This window comes from Cervus elaphus, chromosome 19, assembly GCF_910594005.1.
Source record: "Cervus elaphus chromosome 19, mCerEla1.1, whole genome shotgun sequence".
Lineage (NCBI taxonomy): Eukaryota > Metazoa > Chordata > Mammalia > Artiodactyla > Cervidae > Cervus > Cervus elaphus.
The window spans coordinates 1,628,581-1,643,274 of NC_057833.1; the positions used below are offsets into that span (position 1 = coordinate 1,628,581).

The 14,694-nt window shown below is 39.3% G+C and overlaps 1 non-coding gene across 1 annotated transcript; it reads left to right on the forward strand.

Annotated features, from left to right (window-relative positions):
* The first annotated feature begins 741 nt into the window (after nt 1-741).
* LOC122676215 lies at nt 742-848 on the forward strand. Its single transcript, XR_006335498.1, has one exon. It is a non-coding gene; the product is annotated as a U6 spliceosomal RNA (small nuclear RNA).
* Nucleotides 849-14,694: the final 13,846 nt, after the last annotated feature.

The window sequence follows — 14,694 nt, forward strand, 5'->3', positions numbered from 1 at the left end:
TTTGCTTTTTGGGGGGCTATGTAATTAGATGCATACAAATTTAGAAATATTATTTTCTTCTGGAAGTTTTCACCAAATCTTTCTTGTCTTCGATAATCTCATCTATTCTTCTGTGTTTTTATCTCTACTTGCAGCCTTCTGTATATTTTTCCTTACAAATCTTCCAGTTTTCTACTTTTTACTATTTTAATGATGTTTGGTTTGCTGCCAAACATGACCACTGAGCATATTTTTAAATTTTATTTTTTATGTTTTTATAGTATTGAATTTTTATAATTATTTTATATGCTATGTTTTTACTAGAATTATTTTATAATACTTTTTATTCCTTTAAAGTATATTTGATTTTTCAAACTTGCTTTGTCACTGTTTGTAGCTTGCTATACTCTGGAGATATTGTATGGATAGTAAGCGTAGTCATATTGTAATGTTTGTGAGAACATCACTATGCAAATTCTTGTATTTTCCTTCTGTTCTTACTCATATTTTATTTTCGTTTCCATGTGTGTCTGGTTATTTTCAATTCTCGTTGCCCTTGAAACATTATTTTTGAGATTCTGCAAAGCATAGTGCCTAGGTACTTATCTTTTTGTGAGATAATTTGCTTATATGTACTCCAGTAAATAGTAACAGTCTAAGGCCACCTTAAACTGAACAAATTTGCACAAAAACCACAGATGACATTGTGGGTGATAGATTTCTTAACCACCATGACACAATTCATCCTTAAAAATAATTTTGGTGCTTGCTTCGGCAGCGCATATACTAAAATTGGAACAATACAGAATAGATTAGCATGGCCCCTGTGCAGGGATGACATGCAAATTCATGAAGCGTCCCATATTTTTTTAGCTTCTCTAAAATAATAATAATTTTTGATAAATGAAATGATGACTGACAGGAGTTTTGTGGTAAGCAGAGTTTCTTCCCAACAGGGAAAGCCTCATTCCCCATCAGGCAGAAGAAAAGTAAAACATTTCCATTATAGAAATAGTAATAATCATAATAGTTCTATGTATTGAGCAATTGCTCTATGCCAGTTACTGTTAAACACAATATAGAATATATTATTTAATCCTTAACCTATTTAATCTACATTTTACTGTTAAAGAAATGGGCTCTATAAGGTCAAGCAACTAGCCTAAGGTACAAGTGACTAATAAATAGAGTTGAAATTCATCCTCTGGTTTCTCAAGAACATATGGGCAGAGAAAAAAAGGTCCGTAGTAGCATCTTTGGCATTTTCCCAAAAAGTACATTATAGTATGTTAGTACAGAAACAGTGGTTGGCAAGGGAAGGACCTGAGCATTAGCTTGCCTTCCTGGCTTGCTGAGACAGCTAACTCATTTCATCCAGTCTTGAAAAAATTCTCATGGTGCACAAAGCTATTTTTATGGGTGAAAGGTCGTAAAATACTTCTGAATACTTCTGGATTAAAAAAGAAGGAAAATACTCTTTTCTAGTTGATTAATGTTGCTGCTGCCTAAAGGATTATTGATGGCATTTGAACCTGATACAAGTGCCATTTTTATATTTTCCTAAAGAAGAAAAAAGAGCAACTGAGAAAGAAAAATAAAATTATTTTTTGTTGGCTTGTAAGTGAAGCCTTGAAATAGTTGATTCTCAGTTTTAATGGCAGGGTATAAGGACAAATAAACAAGTCAGCCTAAAAATATGAAAAATCAGGAAAGATATATGGTTTGTTAACAGGTACTGGCATTTTGTGAATCATAGTCTGTCTCCCTCTCTCTTTTTTGAAAGGCAATAATATAGTTTTGAAATCCTGAAAAGGCTTATTTATGTTACGGCATTGCCTTGTATTGCTACCACTTTAGTACCACTTTTCATGAGTGTTTTTATTGTCGTTTACCTGGATAATTTGTGACACTGTATTCAGAATTATCTTTACAGTTGTAAATCTGACCACAGAGTTCCCGGGCCTAAAATCCTTTAGCAACTTTTCTTTCCCTACAAGATAAGACAGAAATGCTACAGCTAGAATACAGCGTGTTTCATTTTTAGCCTCTAGCTAACTCTCCAGTCTCACTTAAATTTCCTCCTTCCCTCCCCTGCTCTCAGATCATTTGCTGTCCCTCAGATGGGCCATGCTCTTGTCACACACACTGCTCTATCCGTAATGCTTCTTCCCCCCAGGTTTCCAGGCAGCTTTCTTCGTTTACAACCAAGTTCACCTATTACCGGTATTTCAGATGGTAAAGAATCCACCACCCAGGAGACCGGGGCTTGATACCTGGGTTGGGAAGATCCCTGGAGAAGGGAATCTCCAGGATTCTTGCCTGGAGGATTCTATAAGACAGAGAAGCCAGGCAGGCTATAGTCCATGGGGTCGCAAAGAGTTGGACACGGATGAACAACTTAACACTTTCATACATCCCCCCTGTCACTACCTCTTTGGAACTCTTAGGTTTATCCCACCAGAAAGCGGCTATATTCTAAGTTTGTTAAGCCTCCTGGGATCTTACCCTGGCTTCTACATAAGTGCTTCTCCACTGTATTGTAATGATTTACAATTTTGTTACTACTGTCCCAGTAAGCCTTAGAATATATTTTAAACAAAAGCAAAATATATTTTCTTGGATAAACAAAGGGGCATGGATGTAACCTAATTCATAAAGTTCTTGTAAAGCAATGTGAAACGATGGATAGGAAATCCTTCATAAGCTATCAAACACTAGAATTGCTATTTACATATTTATTTATTTTCTGCCCAAATGCTCAGCATGCAAGCCAGGTCAGACCACACCTAAAGACATTTTTTTTAAAGTGATGGAATCATGGGAATCTTATTGCTTTTGGAATATCCTTAGATATTGTTAGAATGCTCTTTTTTTAATATAATAGTTTAAGGAACTTGAATTTTATTTAGAGTCAGTGAAGGACTCACTGAAAGTGTTTGAACAGGGAGGTAGGAATTTGTTTGAACAAAGACTTCAAAAAAGCTAAAAATCACTCTCATTATTCTTTTGCAAAAATTTCTTATTCTTCCTGATTGGCTTCAGAGTCTACTTTTAAAAGAAATTTTAATCAAAGGATAATTGGTTTACAACGTTGTGTTATTTTTTGCCGTGCAACAATGTGAATCAGTCATAAGTATACATATGTCCCTTCCCTCTTGAACCTCCCTCCCACCCACCTAGAAACATTTGAAGAGGGTTGAAAATGATGTGTTTTTGTGACTGAGATTATAAGGTGTGCAAGACTACAAGCATAATTAGGGATTTAAAGAACATTATCTGCTATCAGAAAGCTTATTACCTATATTGTAAGATAAGACGTAAAACCCCCAAGTCTTTCGATAACAAGCAATGCTTATGAATGGGTGGGTCTTGGTTCTAGAGGAGTTAGAGTGGTATGGGAAGGCCATTTGGAGGAAGCTGATTTTGAACTAGATTTTAGGGGAGATTGAAATGTGAAGGGCCATGACCTTTTTGTTGAGGAAGGGGATGTACCAAGCTAAGGAAGGAGCCACAGTGCTCTTCTATATTACATTTGTTCTACTGTGAGGGCAGCATTTTCTTGAGATAATCTCTTTCATGGACTTCTCTGGCATGGATCACATGATAAAATTCTGTACAGTCTTCAAGGTCTAGCTCAAACGTTGCTAGAAATACCCAGTAGAAGTATTCTTTTTTCTCTCTGAATTTCCAAGAGTGTATCTTTTAGGACCAAGTTCAACTTTATGTAACAGAAACCCTGCTTCCTTCTTAATAGCTTAAGCAATAGAGATGTTTACTTTTTTATGACTCCACAAGCATCAAAGCCTCAGCCTCTTTCTCATCTTTCTGTCCCTCCTGGCTTCCATTTTGGATTTCTCATCCTCCAAGGTGGCTGCTGGAGCTGTAACCATCTTGTTTAAGTTTCAGACGGCAGGAAACGAAGGGAACTGTAAAAGGAACGTGCTCCTATAAAGAGCTTGTAAAAGGAGCCAACTCAACTTTGGCTTTCATTTTATGAACCAGAGCATTCCATGGCCCCATCAGCAGCAAGCAAAGTTAGTAACAAAGCCAGACCTACTTCTAGGGTGCCTAGGAATGTTGAGAGCTAGAAGAAAAGTGGTCTCTTGTACTAAGAGGAAGAGGAAGGTGGATACTGTATGAGTGGCTGTCAGTCTTTGCCATGAGCACGTTGTTTTCATTTTTATTTTATAAAATTTGTGTAGGAGTGTAGTGGCTTCGCCATGTCGTGTTAGTTCTGTTGTGCAGCAGAGCAAGTCAGCTATGTGTACACGTCCATCCCTTCGTTTTGGGGTCGCCTTCCTGTTTGGGGTGCCGCAGAGCACGGAGGGGAGCCCCCCGGGCTGTATGGCTGCTGTTCGGTCGCTCAGTCGTGTCCGACTCCTTGCGACCCGTGGACTGCAGCACGCCAGGCTTCCCTGTCCTAAACCATCTCCTGGAGCTTGCTCAAACTCATGGCCATTGAGTCGGTGATGCCATCCAACCATTTCATCTTCTGTCCCCTTCTCCTCCTGCCCTCAATCCCTCCCAGCATCAGGGTCTTTTCTAATGAGTCAGCTCTTCACATCAGGTGGCCAAAGTATCAGAGCTTCAGCGTCAGTGTCAGTCCTTCCAATTAATGTTCAGGACTGATTTCCGAATGGTTTGATCTCCCTGCAGTCCAAAGGACTCTCAAGAGTCTTCTCCAACACCACAGTTCAAAAGCATCAATTCTTCAGCATTCAGCCTTCTTTATGGTCCAACTCTCACATCCATATGTGACTACTGGAAGAACCATAGCTTTGACCAGACAGACCTTTGTTGGCAAAGTAAAATGTCTCTGCTTTTTAATATGCTTTCTAGGTTGGTCACAACTTTTCTTCCAAGGAGCAAGTGTCTCTTAATTTCAGAGCTGCAGTCACCATCTGCAGTGATTTTCAAGCCCAAGAAAATAAAGTCTCTTACTGTGCCCATTGTTTCCCCATCTATTTCCCATGAAGTGATGGGACCGGATATCATGATCTTAGGTTTCTGAATGTTGAGTTTTAAGCCAGCTTTTTCACTCTCCTCTTTCACTTTCATCAAGAGGCTCTTTAGTTCCTTTTCTGTTTCTGATATAAAGGTGGTGTCATCTGCATATCTGAGGTTATTGATATTTCTCTCAGCAATCTTGATTCCAGCTTCTGCTTCATCCAGCCTGGCATTTCTCATGATGTACTGTGCATATAAGTTAAATAAGCAAGGTGATAATATACAGCCTTGATGTAGTCTTTTCCAATTTTGAACCAGTCCATTGTTTCATGTCTGATTCTAACTGTTGATTCTTGACCTGCACACAAGTTTCTCAGGAGGCAGGTAAGATGGTCTGGTATTCCCATCTCTTGAAGAATTTCCCACAGTTGTTGTGATCCACATAGTCAAAGGCTTTAGTGTAGTCAATGAAGCAGAATTAGATGTTTTCCTGGAACTCTCTTGCTTTTCCTATGATCCAGCGCTCTATGGTAGGTTTCATTAATTACCTATTTTACACCTAGTAGCATATATATGTCAATTCCAGTCTCCCAGTTCATCCCTCTACTCCCCTTCCCCTCTCGTTATCCATATATTTGTTCTATGTCTAGTTCATATGTTGTTTTCATGTGTCTTGAAACATTTATCATTATTTTCTTTTCATGCCAATTATTTGGGACAATGTTTATTTCCCACCACCAAACCTTAATTCTTTGAGGGCAAGGGCCATAGTTCATAAATAGTTAATGGTAATTAGTTAAATCTCTGAACACAGAGAACTGGATGGAATCAGAGGGTGTATGCAGTGAAGATACTGGGAGATAAGAAAGTTACTGTAGATTAGAACTAGATTATAAAAGTAAAAAGTAAATAAAAGTGCCATTATTAAAAGTTATACATATTTACTTCAATTTCTATGAAGGATACTTAAGGAAATAGACCTCTCAGTTTACTTTGAAATTGATGTTAATGCAGTGACAGCTAACAACCTCGTTTTTTCTCCAAGAAGAATAAATGGCTATGATATTGAACTATCCAAAGTGATAGTGGGAAATAAAAAAATTTCCCAGGCAAAATTTGGTTATAGACAGTCTATACAGGGACTTCCTTGCGTGTCTGGTTGTTAAGAAAACACCTTCCAATGTGGGGAACATGGATTTGATCCTTGATTGGGCAACTAACCCTAACTAGAAGAGCCGCCATATGCTGCAACTGGGGAGAAAGCAAGAAAGACCCAGCAGAGCCAAAATTTAAAACAGGAAAGAAAGGAAGAAAGTCTACACAAAGAAATAACCCTTTGACATGGGAAGTTTCCTTCAAAAAGAAAGAGTGGAGAGCAAAGGATTTTTTTAGATTCCATGTATAAGTGACACTATATACTTACCTTTCTTTGTCTGCCTTACTTCACTCTGTATGATAATCTCTAGGACTATCCATGTTGTTGCGAATGGCAATATTTAACTTTTTTTTAGGACTGGGTAATATTCAGTTGTGTGTGTGTGTGTGTATATATATATATATATATCGTGTCTTCTTTATCTCTTCATCTTTTGATGGACGCTTAGGTAGCTTCCCTGTCTTGGCTATTTGTAAATAATATCACATGAACACTGGAATGCATGTATATTTTTGAATGAGAATTTTCATCTTTTCTGAATGTATGGGGATTTCTGGATCATGTGAAAATTCTGTTATGAGTTTTTTAAAGGAACCTCCATACTATTTTCCATAGTGGCTTCACCAATTTACATTCTTATGAACAGTCTAAGAAAGAAACCCCTTACACTCTTAAAAAACAAATAAAGACCTTAAAAAGCTTTTGTTTATGTGGATCTTACCTATAAATATTTATCATATCAGAAATTAGTACTGCATTTAGTCTATGGGATGTTTTGTTTAGGTTGAAGTATATCCAGAAAATCTGGCTTCACATGGATATGTCATTGGAAAAAGGAGGACTTCTTGGACCCCTTGGGAAGACCCTAATGATGCCCTGGGGGTCCTTAGTCCACACTGAGAACTCTTGAAATAATAGGGGGAAAACACTAGAGTGGGAAAGACTAGAGATCTCTTCAAGAAAATTAGAAATACCAAGGGAACATTTCATGCAAAGATGGGCTCAATAAAGGACAGAAATGGTAGGGACCTTACAGAAGCAGAAGATATTAAGAAGAGGTGGCAAGAATACACAGAACTGTACAAAAAATATCTTCATGACCCAGATAATCACAATGGTGTGATCACTCACCTAGAGCCAGACATTCCGGAATGTGAAGTCAAGTGGGCCTTAGAAAGCATCACTATGAACAAAGCTAGTGGAGGTGATGGAATTCCAATTGAGCTATTTCAAATCCTGAAAGATGGTGCTGTGAAACTGCCACACTCAATATGTCAGCAAATTTGAAAAAACTCAGCAGTGGCCACAGGACTGGAAAAGGTCAGTTTTCATTCCAATCCCAAAGAGAGGCAATGCCAAGGAATGCTCAAACTATGGCACAATTGCACTCATCTCACATGCTAGTAAAGTAATGCTCAAAATTCTCCAAGCCAGGCTTCAGCAATACGTGAACTGTGAACTTCCAGATGTTCAAGCTGGGTTTAGAAAAGGCAGAGGAACCAGAGATCAAATTGCCAACATCCACTGGATCATCGAAAAAGCAAGAGAGTTCCAGAAAAACATCTATTTCTGCTTTATTGACTATGCCAAAGCCTTTACTGTGTGGATCACAATAAACTGTGGAAAATTCTTCAAGAGATGGGAATACCAGACCACCTGACCTGCTCCTTGAGAAACCTGTATGCAGGTCAGGAAGCAACAGTTGGAACTGGACATGGAACAACAGATTGGTTCCAAATAGGAAAAGGAGTACATCAAGGCTGTATATTGTCACTGGGCTTATTTAACTTATATATGCAGAGTACACCATGACAAATGCTGGGTTGGATGAAGCAGAAACTGGAATCAAGATTGCCGGGAGAAAAATCAATAACCTCAGATATGCAGATGACACCACCCTTATGGCAGAAAGTGAAGAGGAACTAAGAAGCCTCTTGATGAAAGTGAAGGAGGAGAGTGAAAAAGTTGGCTTAAAGCTCAACATTCAGAAAACTAAGATCATGGCACCCGGTCCCATCACTGCATGGCAAATAGATGGGGAAACAGTGGAAACAGTGGCTGACTTTATTTTTCTGGGCTCTAAAATCACTGCAGATGGTGATTGCAACCATGAAATTAAAAGGTGCTTACTCGTTGGAAGGAAAGTTATGACCAACCTATACAGCATATTAAAAAGCAGAGACATTACTTTGCCAACAAAGGTCCGTCTAGTCAAGGCTATGGTTTTTCCAGTGGTCATGTATGGATGTGAGAGTTGGACTATAAAGAAACCTGAGCACAGAAGAATTGATGCTTTTGAACTGTGGTGTTTAAGAAGACTCTTGAGAGTCCCTTGGACTGCAAGGCTATCCAACCAGTCCATCCTAAAGGAGATTGGTCCTGGGTATTCACTGGAAGGACTGATATTGAAGCTGAAACTCCAATACTTTGGCCACCTGATGGGAAGAGCTGACTCATTGGAAAAGACCCAGAATCTGGTAATGATTGAGGGCAGGCGGAGAAGGGGATGACAGAGGATAAGATGGTCGGATGGCATCACCGACTCAGTGGACATGGGTTTGGGTGGACTCTGGGAGTTGGTGATGGACAGGGAGGCCTGGAGTGCTGTGGTTCATGGGGTCGCAAAGAGTTGGACATGACTGAGCGATTGAACTGAACTGAACAAAGTGTTAAAAACTAACAAACGAAACAGGTTCCCTTTTATTGTAGAGAGAAATACAAAATCTGTATAAACACATTATTATTTGTATTGAAAACTCAGTTCCATCAGCTTATGGAGCGTATTTTATTATACATGCTTGCTAATTCGCTTAATTGTATCCAGCTCTTTGCAGCCCTATGGACCGTGGCCCATCAGGCTCCTCTCTCTTTGGGATTCTTCAGGCAAGAATACTGGAGTGGGGCCTTGCCCTCCTCCAGGGGAGCTTCCCAGCCCAGGAATGGAACCTGAATCTCCTGTGGCTCCTGCATTGCAGGCAGAATCTTTACCGCTGTGCCATGGGGGAAGTCCCATATTTTATTGTACTAGCATCTATATGCTTCTGTTCAAAATGGGAATCCAGAATGCAAGTCTTGCTTGCACAATTCTGATAAAGAGAGTTCTGTTCAGTAACATCTATAAATCTGTTAAATGTCTATTGCCTGCTTCTTTTTAGAGAAGAAAATGTCTTTACTTAAAAGCCATTTCATATACAAATGAGATAATGAATGTGAGAGTGTTTAATCCCCCCTCCCCTCTTCTCATAGCCACTCTGGGTAAGGCCCTCAAGGAAGAAAAATAATCTTTTGAAAAAAGATTTTTCTTCTTATTAAAAATATATGTAAACACAAACTCACACATCCACACCCAAAAATGTCTTAGGAAAAGTACATTTTCTGTTTATCTGACCTGGTAATCCTTTGAAGGAAGATATGCAGGTTTGGGCCTGTTTTCACTCTTAATTATGATTCATTGTTGTTTTTGCAGTTGAAGGAGGCTCAATATGGCATAAAGCAGAGTCTGGCAGAGGACACAAATTCTCATGAATTCTTTGGAATATTCTTGAGGTTTTTGGATATGGATGGCAACCTGCTAATTTTATGTCTAGGCCACCACCGTTTTGAAGGGATATGTGCTTTGCTTAGATCTGTCGAATTACATTCTATAGAGTATGGATGAGACTGTGGAAACCTTTCTCTCCCTTCCTTTAATTCATTCCTGCCTTTATGAAGTCACACCAATGTCACACATAGTTTATTAGTCTCCTATTTCTGCTACGTCAGACTAACACAAAGTCATAATTTAGTGGCTTACAACAGTACAAATTCACTCCATGAATTAGAAGCCTAACATGGATTTCAGTGGGCTGGTATGGATGTGTCAGTGTGGCTGCCTTCCTTTATGGAGATTTGATTTTGTTGCCTTTTCCATCTTTTGGTGGCCATCTACATTGCTTGATTCATGCCCGCTTTCTTCATTTTCAAAGTCAGCAATGTAGCATCACCCTAAACTTTCTCCTGTCATCATATCTTTTTCTGACCTCAGCTGGAAAAGGTTTTCTGTTTTCAAAGACTCATGTGATTAGACAGAGTTCACTCTAACAATTTAGGGCAATCCCTCTGTTTCAATATCTGTACCCTAAATTACTTCCACAAAGTCCCTTTTGCCATATAAGGTGGCACACAGGTCCAGGGACTGGGGCATGGACATCTTTGGGCCACTGTTCTGCCTAAAACACTGAAATAAATCTCAGTGCTATTTTGCTAGCCCCCATTTTTAAGCCGTCAAAGCAGAAAAGAGAGGCTAAAGAGGGGAAGAAATCTATGGAAAAATAATATTGATGTCATCAATTATGAGTTGGAAAACACATATTTAAAGGTATCTCATATATTAGGTTAAATCTTCAGGATTCATAATCAGTTTTGTTTGTCACACAGTCGGTTTTACTCTAAGAAAGACAAATATCTGCACTTCACAGTCAGCTCATGTACTGTTTGATTCATTGGTTGCTATGAAGATCACGCATTTTGAGTAAATATTAGACAGTATATAGATCTGCATAAGATGATGTGATGTGAATGGGCATGCATCCTGAGGTCTATTTCTTATTACTTGAAAAGGTGTCTTTTCCATTTATTGTTTTTTTTAGCTTAACTCTTGCCTCATTTTCTTTTGCTTTGTAGAAGTTTTCAGACATTAGACTGATACAAACATTTTATTTACACATTAAAATGTCTCTAAGAAAATGGAAACTCCAATTTCCTGAACTTGTTCAAACTGTGAAATCCCTATAGAGACAACATTCTTGGACAAATTTTAGGTAGGTTACCTTAAGTTAATTAACATTTTTAAAGACTGAATTTAACCTGAAAAATATATATTTTGTTTTTTTCAGATTTATTGAAGTATAGTTGACAAATACAGTTGTAGTATATTATGTGACATCATTCAACATGAGGATGATTTGATATCCATTACACTGTGAAATCCTTACCACAATTAATCAACCATATATCATCTCACTTGGTTACCTTTTTTTTTTAGTATATGTGCTGCTGAAGCTAGCACTGGTTACCTTTTTTAAAAAATGAGAATGTTTAAGATCTACTCTCTTAGCAGACTTCAAATATAGAATACAGTATTATTAACTATTAACTACAGCCACCAAGCTGTACATTAGATTCTCAGAACTTACTCATTTATAGTTGAAAATTTGTACACTGTGGCCATTATGCTCTCATTTTCCCCCATCCTCACACTTCAGAAAACTAAGATCATGGCACCTGGTCCCATCACTTCATGGCAAACAGATGGGGAAACAGTGGAAACAGTGACAGACTTTATTTTTTGGGGCTCCAAAATCACTGCAGATGGTGATTGCAGCCATGAAATTAAAAGACATTTACTCCTTGGAAGGAAAGTTATGACCAACCCAGATAGCATATTAAAAAACAGAGACATTACTCTGCCAACAAAGGTCCGTCTGGTCAAGGCGATGGTTTTTCCAGTGGTCATGTACGGATGTAAGAGTTGGACTGTGAAGAAAGCTGAGCGCTGAAGAATTGATGCTTTTGAACTGTGGTGTTGGAGAAGACTCTTGAGAGTCCCTTGGACTGCAAGGAGATCCAACCAGTCCATCCTAAAGGAGACCAGTCCTGGGTGTTCATTGGAAGGACTGACGCTGAAGCTGAAACTCCAGTACTTTGGCCACCTGATGCGAAGAGCTGACTTCTTGGAAAAGACCCAGATGCTGGGAAAGATTGGGGGCAGGAGGAGAAGGGGACGGCAGAGGATGAGATGGTTGGCTGGCATCACTGACTCGATGGACATGGGTTTGGGTGGACTCCGGGAGTTGGTGATGGACAGGGAGACCTGGCGTGCTGCGGTTCATGGGGTCGCAAAGAGTCGGACACGACTGAGCAACTGAGCTGAACTGAACATGGGGTTCTCAAGGCAAGAATACGGTTTGTCTGACATTTCACGTAGCACAGTGTCTTCCGGGTTCATGCATGTTGTTGTAGATGGCAGGATTTTCATCTCTTTTTAAATGAATTTTAAAGATTATATACTTAATTTAATATTTGTTGTTGCTTTTGTTTCATCTGCTAGGTCATGTCCCACTCTTTTGCGACCCCTTGGAATGCAGCCCTCCAGCCTCCTCTGTTCATGGGATTTCCCAGGCAAGAATACTGGAGTGGCAATACTGGGTTGCCATTTCCTTGTCTAGGGGATCTTCCTGATCTAGGGATTGAACCTGCATCTTCTGCTTTGGCAGGCGGATTCTTTGCTGCTCTGCTACCAGGGAAACACTTAATTTAATATATCTAAGTATTATATGTAGTTCATAAATCTAATAAGTACAATATTAATTTGCTAGCTGGATTGGGGTTAACCATGTGTAGGTGGGAAAACCGTCATTGTTTTATAGGTATATTAGAGTAATATATTGTTAGAGCAGAAATCTCCTGATCGTTGTCATATACATTGAAGAATGTGAGTAGGAGCAATTTATCTAGGTTCTCTGAGTAGGATTTTATTTGCTATATTAAAATGCAAGTTAAACTGGCATGGATAAAAATACCACTCACATGTCTGTGAAAAGGGAAAGGATGATGCTGAGCTTCAGCTGGATCACAGAACTTGGATTTGCAGGACTCTGTTTCTCTGTTATAGCTTCTTTTCCCTGTGTCAGCTCAGGTCTCTTGTCCTGCAGACTGGTTTCCTCTTTTAAGATAAATGGTTACTGATGTTCCTAAGTCTTGCCACCTCCGACACACATCCATCCCAAAGAACTGATCCTCTTAGTTTTAATTCAGGAAAAGCCCCAGGAAAGAATTTGATTGTCTCAGCTTGGGTCAGGTTCTCTATTAACTGAGAAACAAACAAAGGTTTAAAAAAAAAATTGGGGAGAGGCTATAGAGAAGAGTAGATTCAGAGAGAAATGATTGAGTTGCTTTAAACCTGTTGCTTTTGGAGATCATCTATTTGATAATATTCAATAAGAGGGTGGTTGATAGCTGGTTAGCTAACTGATAGGTAACTCTAAGGAGAGATGATTATAGAAGTGATGGTGATTGGATTCATGGAAGGAGATAGATAACTTAGAGAATGCACGGCACTCACAATGAACAAAACTCCTTTCAGAGTCCCAGAAAGCAGATGATTAAAGGGAGCTTTTGGCTTGAATGCTCTTCCCATATAGACGTGCATAACTGTGAAGATTATCATCTGTGGAAAAGTGTATAAACATAAATGAATAAGTAAAAAATAATCCATTAATGTAACCTTCATTCAAGTACAAAACTGAAGTTTTGATTGTTTAGAAGCTCCTTATGTGTCCCTTCTTGGTTATACATACTAGAGGTCACCATTATTTTAACACTTTAAACAGTCAATCTTTTTTTAAGTTTCAAGATTTATACACAGAAGTCTGGATCAAGATAACAGAGTAGGAAAATCCTGAGCGCTCCTCCTCCCATGAACACACTAAAACTGCAGCTGCAGATAGAACAACTGTCTCTGAGAATGACCTGATGACTAGCAAAACAGATTTTCTACAACGAAAGACATAAAGAAAAGGCTACCTCAAAATAAGGAGGGGCAGAGATGTGGTTTAGTCAGAATTCACATCCCAGGTGCTGCAGCCCATAAGCAGGAAGTGTATCACAACCAGGGAAGTCCAGTTGAAGAGCAAGGGGTTCAAGCCCCAGGTTTGGTTCCCCAGACCAGGGAACCTGCGCTGGAAAATGAGCCACCTCAACGTGACTTTGAAAACCAGAAGGGCTTTTACATTCAAGAGAGCTGGAGGCCTGGATGAAACTGAGGCTCCATTCTTAAAGGACTTGCACACAAATCACTCATTCTGAGTTCCAGTAGAGCGGCAACAGTTTGGTAAACACCTGGTTCCTATGAGGAGATTCACTGACAAACTTCAGTGTTTGTACCTGAGGGTAGGTATGTGTTGAAATTCTATGCAGGGATGGAACCATTTTGACTGTTAACTCTTTTGTCACCTAGCTGGTCCAGCATCGGCAGCCAACGTTTCTGTCACTCCCCATCCACTAAGCTAACACTGGGAGCCCCACCCCGATGTTACCCTGGATACCCGTTGCACCCAACCCACTCATCCTTGTTGGCCCTTTCAAAGCAGCTCCCACTCACCTCACTTGGAAAGTGGCTCTGGCTGACACTGGTGCCTTCCAAAGAGGCTCACACTCCTGAGGGTAAACACAGCAAACTAACGCACTCAGCTGACACAACGAGACCTGTCAGCAAGCTGGGCTTGTAGCCAGCTCCTTGCATTAGCCTGCTTACAAGAATCATGGCCTAACCACAGCAGGAAAGCACCCAGAGGCCACATAAGGGGTGCTCCAGAGACACAGATGACTGGGAGACATAGGTGGTACACCTAATACATAGAGACAAACACAGATAAAACCTCAGAAAAGTAGCTTAATAAAATAGGTATAAACAATTTACCAGATAGAGTTCACAGGAATAGTTACAGTCCTCACTGAAGACGTAAAAGAATAGATGAACTCAGTGAGAACTTAAAGATAGAAAATACAAAAAGGAACAAATCAGAGCTAGAGAATACAATAATTGAAATTAAAAAAAAAAACTAGAAGGAATC